This window comes from Strix uralensis, chromosome 3, assembly GCF_047716275.1.
Source record: "Strix uralensis isolate ZFMK-TIS-50842 chromosome 3, bStrUra1, whole genome shotgun sequence".
Classification (NCBI taxonomy): domain Eukaryota; kingdom Metazoa; phylum Chordata; class Aves; order Strigiformes; family Strigidae; genus Strix; species Strix uralensis.
The window spans coordinates 80,813,480-80,826,653 of record NC_133974.1 but is presented as its reverse complement, the minus strand read 5'-3'; positions in this window follow the sequence as shown (position 1 = coordinate 80,826,653).

Here is a 13,174-nt window from a genome sequence, read left to right as displayed (position 1 = left end):
TAATTTAGCATGTGCCATATCAGAGGGGAGTCAAAGTCTCCAAACAGAGACCAGGGTGGTAGGATACCTTAGGTTATGTGACAAAAGATTGTCTGCAGATTCACAAAGGAGCACTAAGAAACAGTGGAAGGAGAGCCCAAATAATACCCTGCCCAGATACTCCCAGGCCCACCTCAGTAGCCATCAGCTTATCAAAGGCCTGTCTACACAAGCCCAGAGGAGCAATGGGAGACAAAAGCAGGCAGAAATCCAAATTAAGGACTCAGAAAAAGGAACACCCTGTCCAGGCCCCTTCTAAGGCTGTCCCAAACCAGTGGCATCCCCAGAGTCCTGGTGTAAAGATGACCCATCAAGATGATCAGTGCTGGAGCACCTTTTGAAGACTGGCAGAGGCTGCTGCCTAGGGGTATAGGCACATTAAGGAATGAAGGGGAAGAGCCTTTCATGATTGCACAGGATTTATTATGTCAGGAGTACATGACAGGGGTAAGAAAACTGCCACAAATAAAATTATTTACCAGCCTGCATGGCACTATTACTATTTACTTAAAAATACAGGAAATACTGAAACAAAGGTGAAAAATAATTAATCCTTAGTACATGATACGGGCTTATTTTCTTGACTACTCTAAAAAACTGTTTGAGCTGGGTTCTCTCTCTGTTGTAAAATTTTCTAGGATACTCCTTCATCTTTTGTTTTACTCCTGAATTGAGGTCTTCTTTATGATGGTCACCTTCCCCGACCAGGACAAAGCTGATCACGTCAGATTAGACTCCTATCCCTTGTCTACAGAAGTATACACAGCTGTCTTTCTGCTACCCAAAATTTCCCACATGTCTTTTCTAAACTTTCCTCTCACAGCTTTTTTCAGCCTCAGCTTTGCTGTCTCTGGAGAGTTTCCACTCTCTTAATCCCCTCTCTGGAACATGGTAGGAAATAAGCAATTTTCCACAGCTTTCATCATCTCTATTAATGTATTGGCTAGTTGTCAAAGTACAGATGCAAAGGTTAACTGCCCCCTCCCTTCTGTTAATACTCCACTAGGTAATAAGAAGGAACATGTCAGTAAATACAGAGAATTTCATGACACACAATGCTGGAGAAATCATCTTTTTATACTAATCTGAAGATGTCAGCTGTATGTTAACAGACTCCTAAAACCATCATCAAAAGACATTTATTTGCTTGCTTGTTTGTTTTATCTGATCTTTCCCAACCGTATTGGTGAAATTAAATTAAAAAGCTGGAAGTCTCTGACTAGAACTTTGTTACCAAATAAATGTGCAGATGTCAGGCCAATGACCTCAAGAAGTCACCCATTGCCTTATTGTGTATCTATAAAACCTGACATTAAAAGAGGAAGGGGAAGAAACTGACAGGAGGGAGAAAAGAAGAATGTCACAAAACACTCATTGACATTATGGAGGACTTTCTGATTTTTGCTAATGCACTAAATGTCCTATTTCCTGCAAATTTGACGTTAATCCCATTATGACCTATGCCCCTGAAATAGTCAAAGATATGGAGCCTTTAGTACAGAAGTAATTATGACATACAAACAAAGAGTAATGTCGCAACACAGATGAGGCCAAATATAAAATGCAAATGTAAAGTATGCTAAATAAAGCTAATTAAAGAGGTGTCTATCTGGATGCATTAAAAAAAGATTAGTCCTGTCACATTCTTTGCAAAAAAGAATAATTGCTATTTTAATTGTCAGTATATGAATTTGAATGTACAAATCAGTCTCATCAAAGCAAACACACCTTGCTCATTAGAGCATATAAGACATAGTGCATATATTCTTATAGGAACTGGAATTGTGCAGCCTGGGTCTTAAGCATAAAGTCAAAGTATTTTCACAGAGAGAAAATAATTTAGTTCCTTGTCTGAAGATCATATTTTAACTGTTTTTTCACTTAACTTATCAAAGACATTTAGGTTTATTCAAATATTGTAGTATTAGGACTGCAAAGTCATGCAAAAAGAACTACAGAGTGTTTTTCTCTCATTTTTTTCAAAACATGTTTCTCCATGGATTTTGTTGAGTCCCAGTCATGACACTGTAAATTAATCCTTTAGAAAGTTTAAAAAGAAACTGCCAGCTAATGGCCTGTGGGCTAATTCAGATGCTGACTAGCTGGCTAACAGGCCAGTGTGGGCACCACTTGTAACAACCTATTTACTCTTGGCCCATGATCTACCACCTTTCTTTCACTTCCTGCTGCCCTCTGAAGGACTAAGCAAGCTGACTGAGCTCCGCATTGTGTGTTGTGGAGGAGGACCAGGGCTGTATTGTGTACTGCTGGAAGTAAAGTTGGGACATGGGAGGAGGACACAGGGCTTTGTATCCATACCCTCCCACCCTCACAGGGTATAGAGATGAGGGTACTGGAGAGATGAGTTGAGATCTGTAAGGGAATAGAGAGGGAAACAATAATTTGAGTATCTCTTCCCTAGAAATAGCCAGTTCATGCCTATCTATGGGCAGTTTAGCCAGACTGAAGATTAATGGTAGCTAGTGCAGGAACAAGAGTTAAAAGCTTAGACACCACTATGTGATACGTGCTCTTCTGCTGCTTTGAGGGTAAACTTAGCAGCATAGCTCTTTTTGGTATCATCGCCTCTAACAAACCCTGAGAAACACAAGACGGGTCTATGCAGAGCTACTCTGGATGTCTGTGCTGCATTTCCTAGTGCTCTGGGTGCAGTGCTGGACTCAGGCTGGCTCCAGCAGTTGTGCTGCACTGAGCCTTAGCAAATAATTTTTCCTAGAAAAAGCACATGGAGACCCCAATGCAGACACCTAACCACTTCCTCAGGGACCAAGATGATGCCAAACAGGCAATTCAAGCCTTGAAAGACACAGGCTAACAAAGCCACTGTATCAGTATTGGGCTTCCCACTATGCCTTTTGGTAGCCATGTAATCAAGCTTTCCCAGTCTGAACACAGATATCTCATAACTGCCTGTCTGTCCTCCCCTGCTTCATGCAGCAATTCATCATCATTTACAAATGACAAAGTTCCTGCATTGCATTTTCTTCCCAAGCAAACTTAGTGCTCATGAATAAGGAACTATTTCTGCAGAGATGTATGTGCCAGACTAGATGACATTCCCCTGCAGTACCCAGGCAAATATGCATCAGCCGTAACCAGGGGGCAAACCTTAGAGCGAAGCAGTGAGTCCATTTGTGTGGCTGCTCAGCTCTTGGCCTGCCTCCTGGGAGTGCTCTGCTAATTTCTACTGAGAGACTCTGCTGAAGAGCTTTCACCATGGCCAAATGTCAAGTGCTCACCATAAAGTTTCTCTCCATCCTCCTTTTTCCATGTTCTACCATTTTCTTACCCTCCCGATCCATTAAAAGAAAACAAAAACTTTAAAAAAAAACCCTTCTTTTTTAATCCCCTCATGATTTTCTCTTCCTATTTTCATATGGTCAGCGGTTTTGATTCATTTTGCCAATTAATTTATTTGAGCTCCAGTAGGACTGCTTAACTCTCATCTTCCCTAATTAGATTCCATTCAATACCTCCAGATTCATTCCCAGAGGGGAAAGGTGAACTCGTATTTCACTTGATGTATTTGATAGTGGACAACTGTCTCTTCAAAACTCCAATATGAGGAACTTTTATAGCTTAGAGTTCATCAAAATACACAGTCCCCTTTGATCTCAGAAAAAACACAGATACAAAACCATGAAAGCTTTTCCCTCTTTCTATTTCACCCTACTTTCTTAGTCTCAAGGCTCCCTCATCTTTATCACTCCCCTTTTTGATCCTAATACAATTCCTCAGCTTTCATCTTTTTTTACACATTCCCTAGGTCAAGTCCATTCCCTATATTTAGATTTGCTTTACTGTGTGAAGATGAAGGGATTTTACATCCAAAACAAGATAAAAATAGTCATCAGTAGCACAGCTCACCAGACTTACTAATCTGTCCATGAAATATATTTCCACATGCAGCTCAGAAAAGGCAAAACTCTGTGTTTTTATTTTTAGGTAATTTCTCTTATTTAAGTCTTTTTCTGCCAATAATTATGGCTGTTCTACATCACAGAAAACCCACAGTTGCTGCCTTTGAAGAGTGAAAGCAGATTGTTAATGACAAAACTCCTAAATACCCACATCTTTTACTATCCTAATTTAGAGTATTCTTAAAGTGATGGTACTTTCCTTGATGTACCAGGGATACCATTCAGGAACTGCTTCTGAAGCTCTGTTCTCCAGGCCTTACTTTGTCTCCCCCACTACCTCCAGCCAGAGATGGATGATAAGATAGGGTAGACACCTGGGACTGGTACAGTTTCAAATCTGTCTCACCATATGGTTTGAAACCTGTGTTTCCCATTTTTAATAGCAATTTTATGACAGCTGTAATTGCAGACTTTATCAGAATAGCTGGGATTTAAAAGTCAGTGCAACAAGACAATAAAAATGCTCCTGCTAGTGTAGACTGCCAAGTTAGTAATTTATTTTTCACTCCTGATTAGTTCCAGTGCTGTTCCCACACTTAGTCTCTGTCTTGTGATCAGCAGCAGAAGATGTTTGGTAACTGGGATCCTTGAATCCCTACAGAAACAAGTGGGGCCACCAACCAGAGGCCACCAAGACTAGCTTTGCTGGATCACCCTATTCCTCAATGAATCGATTACATCCTTAAGGTTTAAGGTTATAAATGGATTTTACATGGAGACCTAGAATAAGAATGATTACTAAATCATACAAAGAAATGCCGATTGAATAGCACAACTCTTTAGTGAAGGCATTATTATACACAGACCAAATCATATTGTGGGAAACTATCATTTCACTCATTAGCTTTTAACCTCCATACTTATCTTCCTTCCCAGCTGAGTTCCTACTAACCTTTGGTAGCTGCTGACTTGGAAAAGAGTGGAGTGATCTCCAGTTAAGGTGACACATACTGAGTAAAAGCAAGCTGTGGAAGAAAAGTGGCAGAAATGCAAATAAATCCTTTTCCCCAAACGTGAGTACTATCAGGTTGGAGAATTGCAGGGTGAGGGAGAAATGGAGAACATAGCTTTGAAGAGAGAGATAAAGAGCTGCTCTGAGGAAATGCTCCCATGAGAGAGACACTCTCTTTTATATATTAAAACACTTCTATTAATAAGTATTCATATTTTTATGACTATTGAATCTTTAATTAGTTGATTTGTGAACTGTATTTACTCCACAGAAATGTTAATACAGCACCTGAGAAGAGCAGGTAGTAAAAGATATCATCTCCTATGTGGGAAACTATTGCAGAAGAAAACTTGCATAAATACAATGCAGATTTCTTGGAAGCACCAAGAAGATATTAAAAATAATCCCTTTTTTTTTTTTTTTTTCTTAAATCCAGCATTTGCACTCTCAATGTCTGAACTATTAAATTTTCTTCCCTCACCATTTGGGAACCAGCAGGAGAAAAGCATTCCAGGGACCACGGACAAGACAGAGTTCCCATATTCAGGTTTAGAGCCTCGTCCTATCATGGTTTGTAGCAGCCAGTAGCGGAGAAAAAAGTCTGTCTCAGAGCCTTTAATCCTGTTCTGGAGGAAAATCATGCTGCTCAGTCACTGCATGAGCATGGGATATGTTGAGGTGCCAGGTGCATAAGGCTGCAGAGATGCTCCTTCATTCCCCAGGGAAGGCATACATATTGACTCTGACGTGCATGAGGAGCTCAGAAAAGCAGGTGAACACAGAGGTGTTCTTTCAGCATGCTGACTTCACAGCACAACCGGCTTTAAAAGCCTTGTTGTTCTCAGGCAGGGTGTGCTTGTGGAAAAGTAGCTGAAGCTTAGCTGGGAAGTTTCTTCTGACCTTCTATGAAAGTCACAGAGGCTAACTCCCTGGGCAGGCCTCAGCAAACTTCCACAGTCAGAGCAAAGACACATCCCTCCCACAGAAACTATCTATCTACCATAGACACGGCATAGTGAGTTGCCTTGAGCTCCCAGGAGCCCCCAAGTGAAAGTCTCAAAGTCTGGGACCAGTGCTTTGCTTCTGACTTTAGAGCAGACCTGAGTAGAGAGAAAAAGTAGGCAAGATCCAAGTGCAGGGCAGGAACATCTACCTATCACTTTTCCACATTTGTGCCAGTCAGGTAAATATCTGTGCCCAGTCTGTCCCTTACAGCAGTGGATTAATGCATAAAGCAAACACTACTGATTACAAATATTCCCAACATTATCAAAAAAGCTGTTACCTGTAGGAAACTAAATGACACCACTCTGTGATGTGACCAGCAAAACTATGGCTAAGTGTTCTCTCTCGCTTCTCTAACTAGGAATGAACCTGACAGCAAGGCAGGTCTGGGATGTGTTAGAAATCCATGAAACAAAGGCAGCTATAAACTGTAGCTGTATTGTATTGTGATGAAACCAACAACAAAAGCAGCATCGAGGAATGACACATATAAGTATGATTTGTTTTGTTTATAACAACCATTTTTATTAGCCTAAAAAAAGAAATCAGAAGGCCCAAGCTGGCATATTATGTGTTAATAAGATTCAGATTTCTGCTGATGCAGACTTGCAAAATAAGCACAAGGCCTGACAGAGGATTTACAGAGTCAACTTTGCTAGTAGATATGTATCAAAATTACCCAAAGCTATGGAGACAGAAGCTGATGTTTTGCCTATAAAAAGATAATTATACTTTAAAGAGATTGAGCTACTGATGTGTTAAGAGATTCTTTCTTATCAGTGTTTAATGCAGATTTAATTAAAATTCCAATTAAGTCAATGAAAAATTTCCATTGATTTGAATCATAATTGGATGAGAGCTTAACCATGGCAGAAGTCTTTTTGCCAAGAAATGACCTGAATTGATAGTCTTTAGAAAGACTTAGAGAATTCATTAATAAAAGGGGAAATAGAATATTCCTTTAAGAAGGCATATTCTGAAGCAGGGCTGTTAGATTCCTCTGTATGTGATTAATTATAATACTGTTCAGTAAATTAACAACTTCTCAGTATGTCAGAGGTCTTATATTTAGCATTAATATCTGATATATATTGCAATCACTATAAAGGCAGCTGTAGTCTGAATATTACAACACTTATCTGCAATACCGACTTTTGTCCTGTGTATCATGCAACCGCATTCTTGATCAGAGTTCAGGAAATGATTGCTTTAACAGCTCTGTTTTATTTCTGACTTTGCAATACACATCATATTTTAACCTGAAGTGGTTGCTGCTAAGCATTCTTTGTACATTTTCTCCATATCCAGACTATGCTTTTACTCAAAAAGATTCCTCCAGTCTCTAACACCACCTACAAAGAACCCTTATTGACAGTGTAAGATGTAATGCACAGGTTTCAGTATTCACTGTATTTATTTTCTCAGGAAGCATTATTTACATTCCTCTATATGGTGAGGTGTTTTTCCTTGTTTTTTTAAATTATTAGTGGATTTGATTTCTTTCCAAACCTGAGCAGTTCTGCTAGTCTGCAGAGATCTACTGAGTGAGGTCAATTTGTGGTCAGCTTTCTGCTTCACTTAACTAATAGATGGCCCCAGTCTCGGGGCAGGGATGAGTGAATAGCCACAGACTAGCTCCTGGGTTGTTACATGGGTGAAATAAAGTTAATTGGCCTCATTTTTTGTTCACCTTATTACACCAGCTGGACAGCAATTGCATTTCAAGAACCATTCACCAGCTGCTTAGCTATTCCTGCCATGAAGGCTGTAACTCTAGAGTTACTTCAGTATAAGATGGCACTGATGGTCTGGAGGAAAAGGCTTACAGACATTCAGAAATAACCATGTATTTTCTTTCCAGAAAACCAATGGTTCCTCAAAAAGTTCCCATAGCTTTTTCAAAGGAAAAAAAAGCAAAAGTATCTGTCAAAGAAGGACTTAATGGTCTTAATGGCTGGACAAGCTCTGTCATGCTGTCATCTAATACCTAATATCTAATATCATTTTAGCCACAGAGGTGAAAAGAACTCATTGCTGAGTTACAACCAACTCCCTGGTTCTCCCCATCTCGGCTGAGACTTTGGTGAGTCAGATACACACAGTTTTGAAAAAGGAAAGGTGTCCAAAAAAACTGTCTGCCAAGCCAGTTGCAAGACAGTTGTGAAAAACCTTAAAGTTAGGAAATCTATTGAATTTTTCACCATTGTACACTGTGAATATTCAGCTAATATTTACAGATGGAAAATTCTGCTAATGAAGCTGGGAATGGCACACCTAACAATAGGAAGGCTGAGAATAGTGTCTTCAGAATGGCTGAAAATTCACCTTTACAGAAGGTGAATTTACATCACCAAACATCCCACGAGCACCCTTAGAGGTCATCTTCACATATTGGAAGCTACTCCTCCATATAACAGCACAAATGTCTTCTTCATTGAAAGGGAACCCAAAAATATTTAACAGTTTTTTTCACTCCTAAGTATGTAGTCTGTTAGGAAAAAAGGAATGCACCAGGTAATATCCAAGTAAATACAGCATTTCCTCCCTCTAGCCTTCCAACTCTCAGGGTATCTCTTTTCACACCACATTGATGACAAGGTAAAGACAACGATGCACACAGCTGTTCCCAGGACTAATTCAACTAATTACTCAAATCAGACTCTGTATAGCTAAAGTCCTGTGCTAATGAGCAGAGTCCATTTACAGAAACAGTGATGAAGGCATGCATGTTCCATCCAGAAACAGTTCAAATAGGATCCCCACAGCACTGGGTAAAAGCAAAGCATGTAATAAGGTAATAATTATGTGATGAAATATTATTGAAAACTGAGTCCATGCTTTCCAATCTCAAATCCATGTTGGAACTACAGACAGAGATCCTTTCTGGGTATAATCATGTGCCACTTTTACAAGAAAAGGCTTTAGAAATTAATGTCTCTTGACTGCCTAGGAAATGCAGCCAAGATGATTAGCTCAGGTCATTGTTCTAAGAAATAACTATGTTCATTTGATCCACTGGATATGTTTTTTTCAGAAATAACTATCACACTTCGGCCACAAAATAGAGTTAGACATGCAAATACTTGTGGTTTAACTGAGTTTTTATTATCGCTGCTGTTATCATTGCTTTCTTACCCTTAACCATGCTGTTAGTATATGGCAGTATTACTTTCATGTTTGAAAACAATGCACAAATACCCTTTAATAACCAAAAGTCATGGTGAGTAGTGAAGGCTCCCTTACTGACTCTAGAGTTTTCCCAAAGGTATGTCTTCACTGCTCAGTTGAGCTGGATGAACTGCAGGAGGTCCTCAGAAGTGGGAGCAGACTAGCCAAACGGAGAGCATCTTCAAAGAAAATTCATTTCTCTTTATGGGACTGTGAGAGCATTGCAGTAGACATTTGCTTATGCATGTCTATGTGCAACCATCCTCTAGTAATCAATCCCAGTCAGCTGTGGCAACTGAAGAGCAATTTAAGAGAAGGCTACTTTGAAGGCAAGTTAGTGTTTGTGTTAGAGACTGTTCTACATTGGTGGTCAAGATGTGAGAGTAAAACACCAGTAACCATGAGTGAATGTATCCATTAAGTAAGAATTCAATACCTCTTCCAGCTGTGAAGTCTTTGAAGAAACTATCCCAGGATTCATAAGACAGAAAATGAAAAAAGGCTAGGGAAAAATTATAATAAAATATCACTAAATCTTTCATATTTCAGAGCAATAGCAGTATCTGAAGGATATAATTTTAATATATATATAGGTATTAGGAAAGGGCTGTAGTGGAAAATGAGCAATGTTCATTTTAACTACCACAGCAAAGATTTCTTGGACCATGTACATTAATCTTGAAGTACTGATTTTACATTACAAGCAGAATTCAAATTATTTCACTGTCCTTCACCTTGAGGAAAGTTTTTTAAATGTATTTATTGTGCACACATAAATCAATTATATAAAAACTCAGTGTGTTTTGCTTGGCATGTTGTTTTTCAAACATTTATGGTGAACAGTGGTTTTATTAAAATAGACCAGATAAAACAATAAAATTATCAAGAAGGGTCACATTTGGGTAAAACACTAGTATTCTTTGCAGGATGACTTGTACTCAGAGTTCAGACTCTTGCAACACCACAAGTAAATGGTCCCGGTAGGAGACAAGTAAAAAAAATCAAATTGGCTTGAAAATCCACTGAAGTCAGTGTGTCTATAAATCATTTAAAAAGTACTCACTTCAGCTTTGTTCTTGAAAATGGACTCGGGTAAATTTTGAGGAGCCACATAGGTACATATAAGTCTTCTTGGGGGCAATTTCTTCACCCGCATCAATAAAATTCAGAGAAGAGAGAAAGTAGAAAGCATAATTAACATAACATTACTCTTTTGAAATCCTTTGCATCAACAAAGGGTTTCAAAACCCTTAGCGAAAATTTCATCTGGGAGAGGATAAATTGTTAAGCTTTTTCCTGGGACCAAATACTGTCTGTTTTCAGTAACCCTAACCTAAAAGCTCTTAATAACAATTGCTTGGGGAGAAAAATTGTCCTCTGATCCATTTCAAAATATGAGTTCATGTTTCTTCTTTATGTGATGAGAGAATTCTAAAAGTAATGAGTGAGATCTTGGTGGGAAAGGTGAGAATGACACATCATTTTGGAGCCAAAATGGATGAGCCTGTTGAGACTAAGAGGAGAAAAGGAACAGGAGAAGGAAGAAGTTGAGATTAGATTGGGAAGGAGAAAAGCTGGAACAATGAGGAAAGATGGGGGAAAAAGGAATACCTCTGAAAGTCCTGAGCAAGGATCTGAACTCTGACATGCAATAGCAGAAGTTTTTGACTGGCACTGTCTGTAGCTAACTTCCTTGTGACTAGCTCCTACATCAAGGTCTCTTTACACATGAGGACTGAGCTGTCCACTTGTCTCTGGGGCTTGTCCTTCTGCATCTGTAATAAAGCATATTAGCCAGACAGTGCACAGAAACTTGAACTAGTCATACAGATGCTGCACTTCCTTATGAAAAAAAAAAAAAAAAAAGAAAAATGGCTTTGGAAAGTAAATAAATATATTAATTTGCTGTTAATAAGAACATAAGAAAGCAGCAGGGCAGTAGTAAATTGAATTGGCTTGTTGGAGGTGCAACAGAAGTTCTTTATGGGACTATCTCCAGCATTTCATCTTGTGTTACGTAGTCTTTTTGTTTATCTGTGCATGAAATGTCTCCTTTGTAACCTCTACAGAATAAAATTGGACTGAATTTTGGAAGTGTCTCACACAGTCCTTCTGAATCTTTTTCTCCTTACTGAGCTACATGGATTTATTTTGGTTAGGGAATCTCTGCAGTTGTCCATAGTTCTTACTCTGTAAGGAAGTATTTCATATGTCACATGTTCAGTTGAGAAATTACATATAAGCTTCAGTGCCCACCTTGTATTTCTCAGAATATCCGATTTCAAGGTAGGGAAATTCTTCTGGCACATCTTTCTGATGATTTGTTTCATTTTAATTTTTTTTTGCAGCTGTTGTTATTAAGTCATTTAGTATTTGTCCAAAACAGTTTGTACCTGGAAGCATGAAGAGTGGAATTTCTTTGAAGATGCTAGGAAAAGTCTTGCATGCAATGTATGAAATGGTGCATGAGGGGTACCAGTGACACCTCACTAGGGAAACAAAAGAAAGTATTTTCAAGTGTAGAAATTCACACAGTATCCAGAAATATGCCTGGTCTGTGGCATTTAAAATATTGCTGAAGCCTATAAAAAACTAGTTGAGGCCTCTTTTGCTCTGGTAGGATGAAAGGAGGATCTATTTTACTGGACTTGTATCAAACCATAAAATAGGAAGAGATAAAAATGTTGATCATTGTTCCAAACAAGATTACTTAGTTCTTTGTCTAACTGCTAATTAACAAGATGGCTTTAAGAAGGACATTGACCAGCACATCATGGGGTAAAAAGAGTTATTTACTACGATTGCACAGGAATATTAGTAAAAGCCATGAAGAAATGTCTTGGGTTCGTGCCAAATTAAGTTCTCTAGCTGATCGTCTTCCTTGTCTGCCAAATTCGTCTTGGCTCAAACTGACTCCAGCATAACTCCTGGTCAGTGGAATTATCATAAACTTGAACTTTCTCTTTTGTCAGATCCAGTATTTATAATGTAAATCATTTCAACTTTAAAGTACTCATGTAAGGACTTGTAACAGCAAGACTGGCATGAGTACAGTATGAGTGGGATGTGCGTCTGAAGGCACCAGGAGAAGCGGCAGAACAAGGGTTAAGAGGATGACCTGTGTGGATAAGGAAGGAGACTGTTCACAGCAATGCAACTGAGGGATGTGTTCCTTACATCAAGTCCAGGAGGCCTGTGCTCTGATAGGAACACAGCACCACAACTTGTCAGCAGAAGACCCTGCACTGTGACAAGAGGAGGGTGGCAACAAGGTTACGGCATGCAGAATACTTGTCTAACATTTATAGAGGCTGAATTAAGCAAAATTTGGGACCCAAAGCATCACACTGAACTAGTCATCACCCTCTATATGGTAAAAAAGAGCTGTCCAAAAACTAGTTTGTCACCACCAAGCAAGAACAACCCAAGATATATGATAAGAACTCAACTTATCCTTCATGTCACACACTGTAACTGACCCTGGCTACACCATTCAAATACAAACACCTTGCTGCTTGAAAGTATATAGGTACAAGAGAATGAATGTAAATAGATAGAATAAACATTTAGTTTTTTGTAAAACAGATATCACCTTCCTCTCCCTGAGGTCTTGCACTGGTTTTTGTTACCCTGATTTCCTACACACACACTTATACTGAAAAGATGTTTTGTCTGTGGAATAGGCTATATTAAGCAATTAGAAAAATGAAGTATAGCACTTTACATTCAGGAAAAACAGATGTCCTTCAAAAATGTTTATTCATTTAATTCTGATAACTCTGGATATGCCTGATATCCACGTACATGTCCCTTTTCATTCTGAGTTCCTGTGGAGTCTATGGTTTCCTAAGACAAAAAAATGCTAAGATTTGTATTTTTGTAGGATGGAAATATTTCATATAGTTTATAGGAAGGGGAGACAAAAGTCTAAAGCACACAGTATTACACATGAAAAGAAATTATATAGTTTTATGCCAAAGTTAGTGGGTTTTTTTTTTTAATTTGCAAATAGGAATGTCACTTTCCTTTCTCATTCATCTCAAATAAAACCTGAAATAAATATTTCATA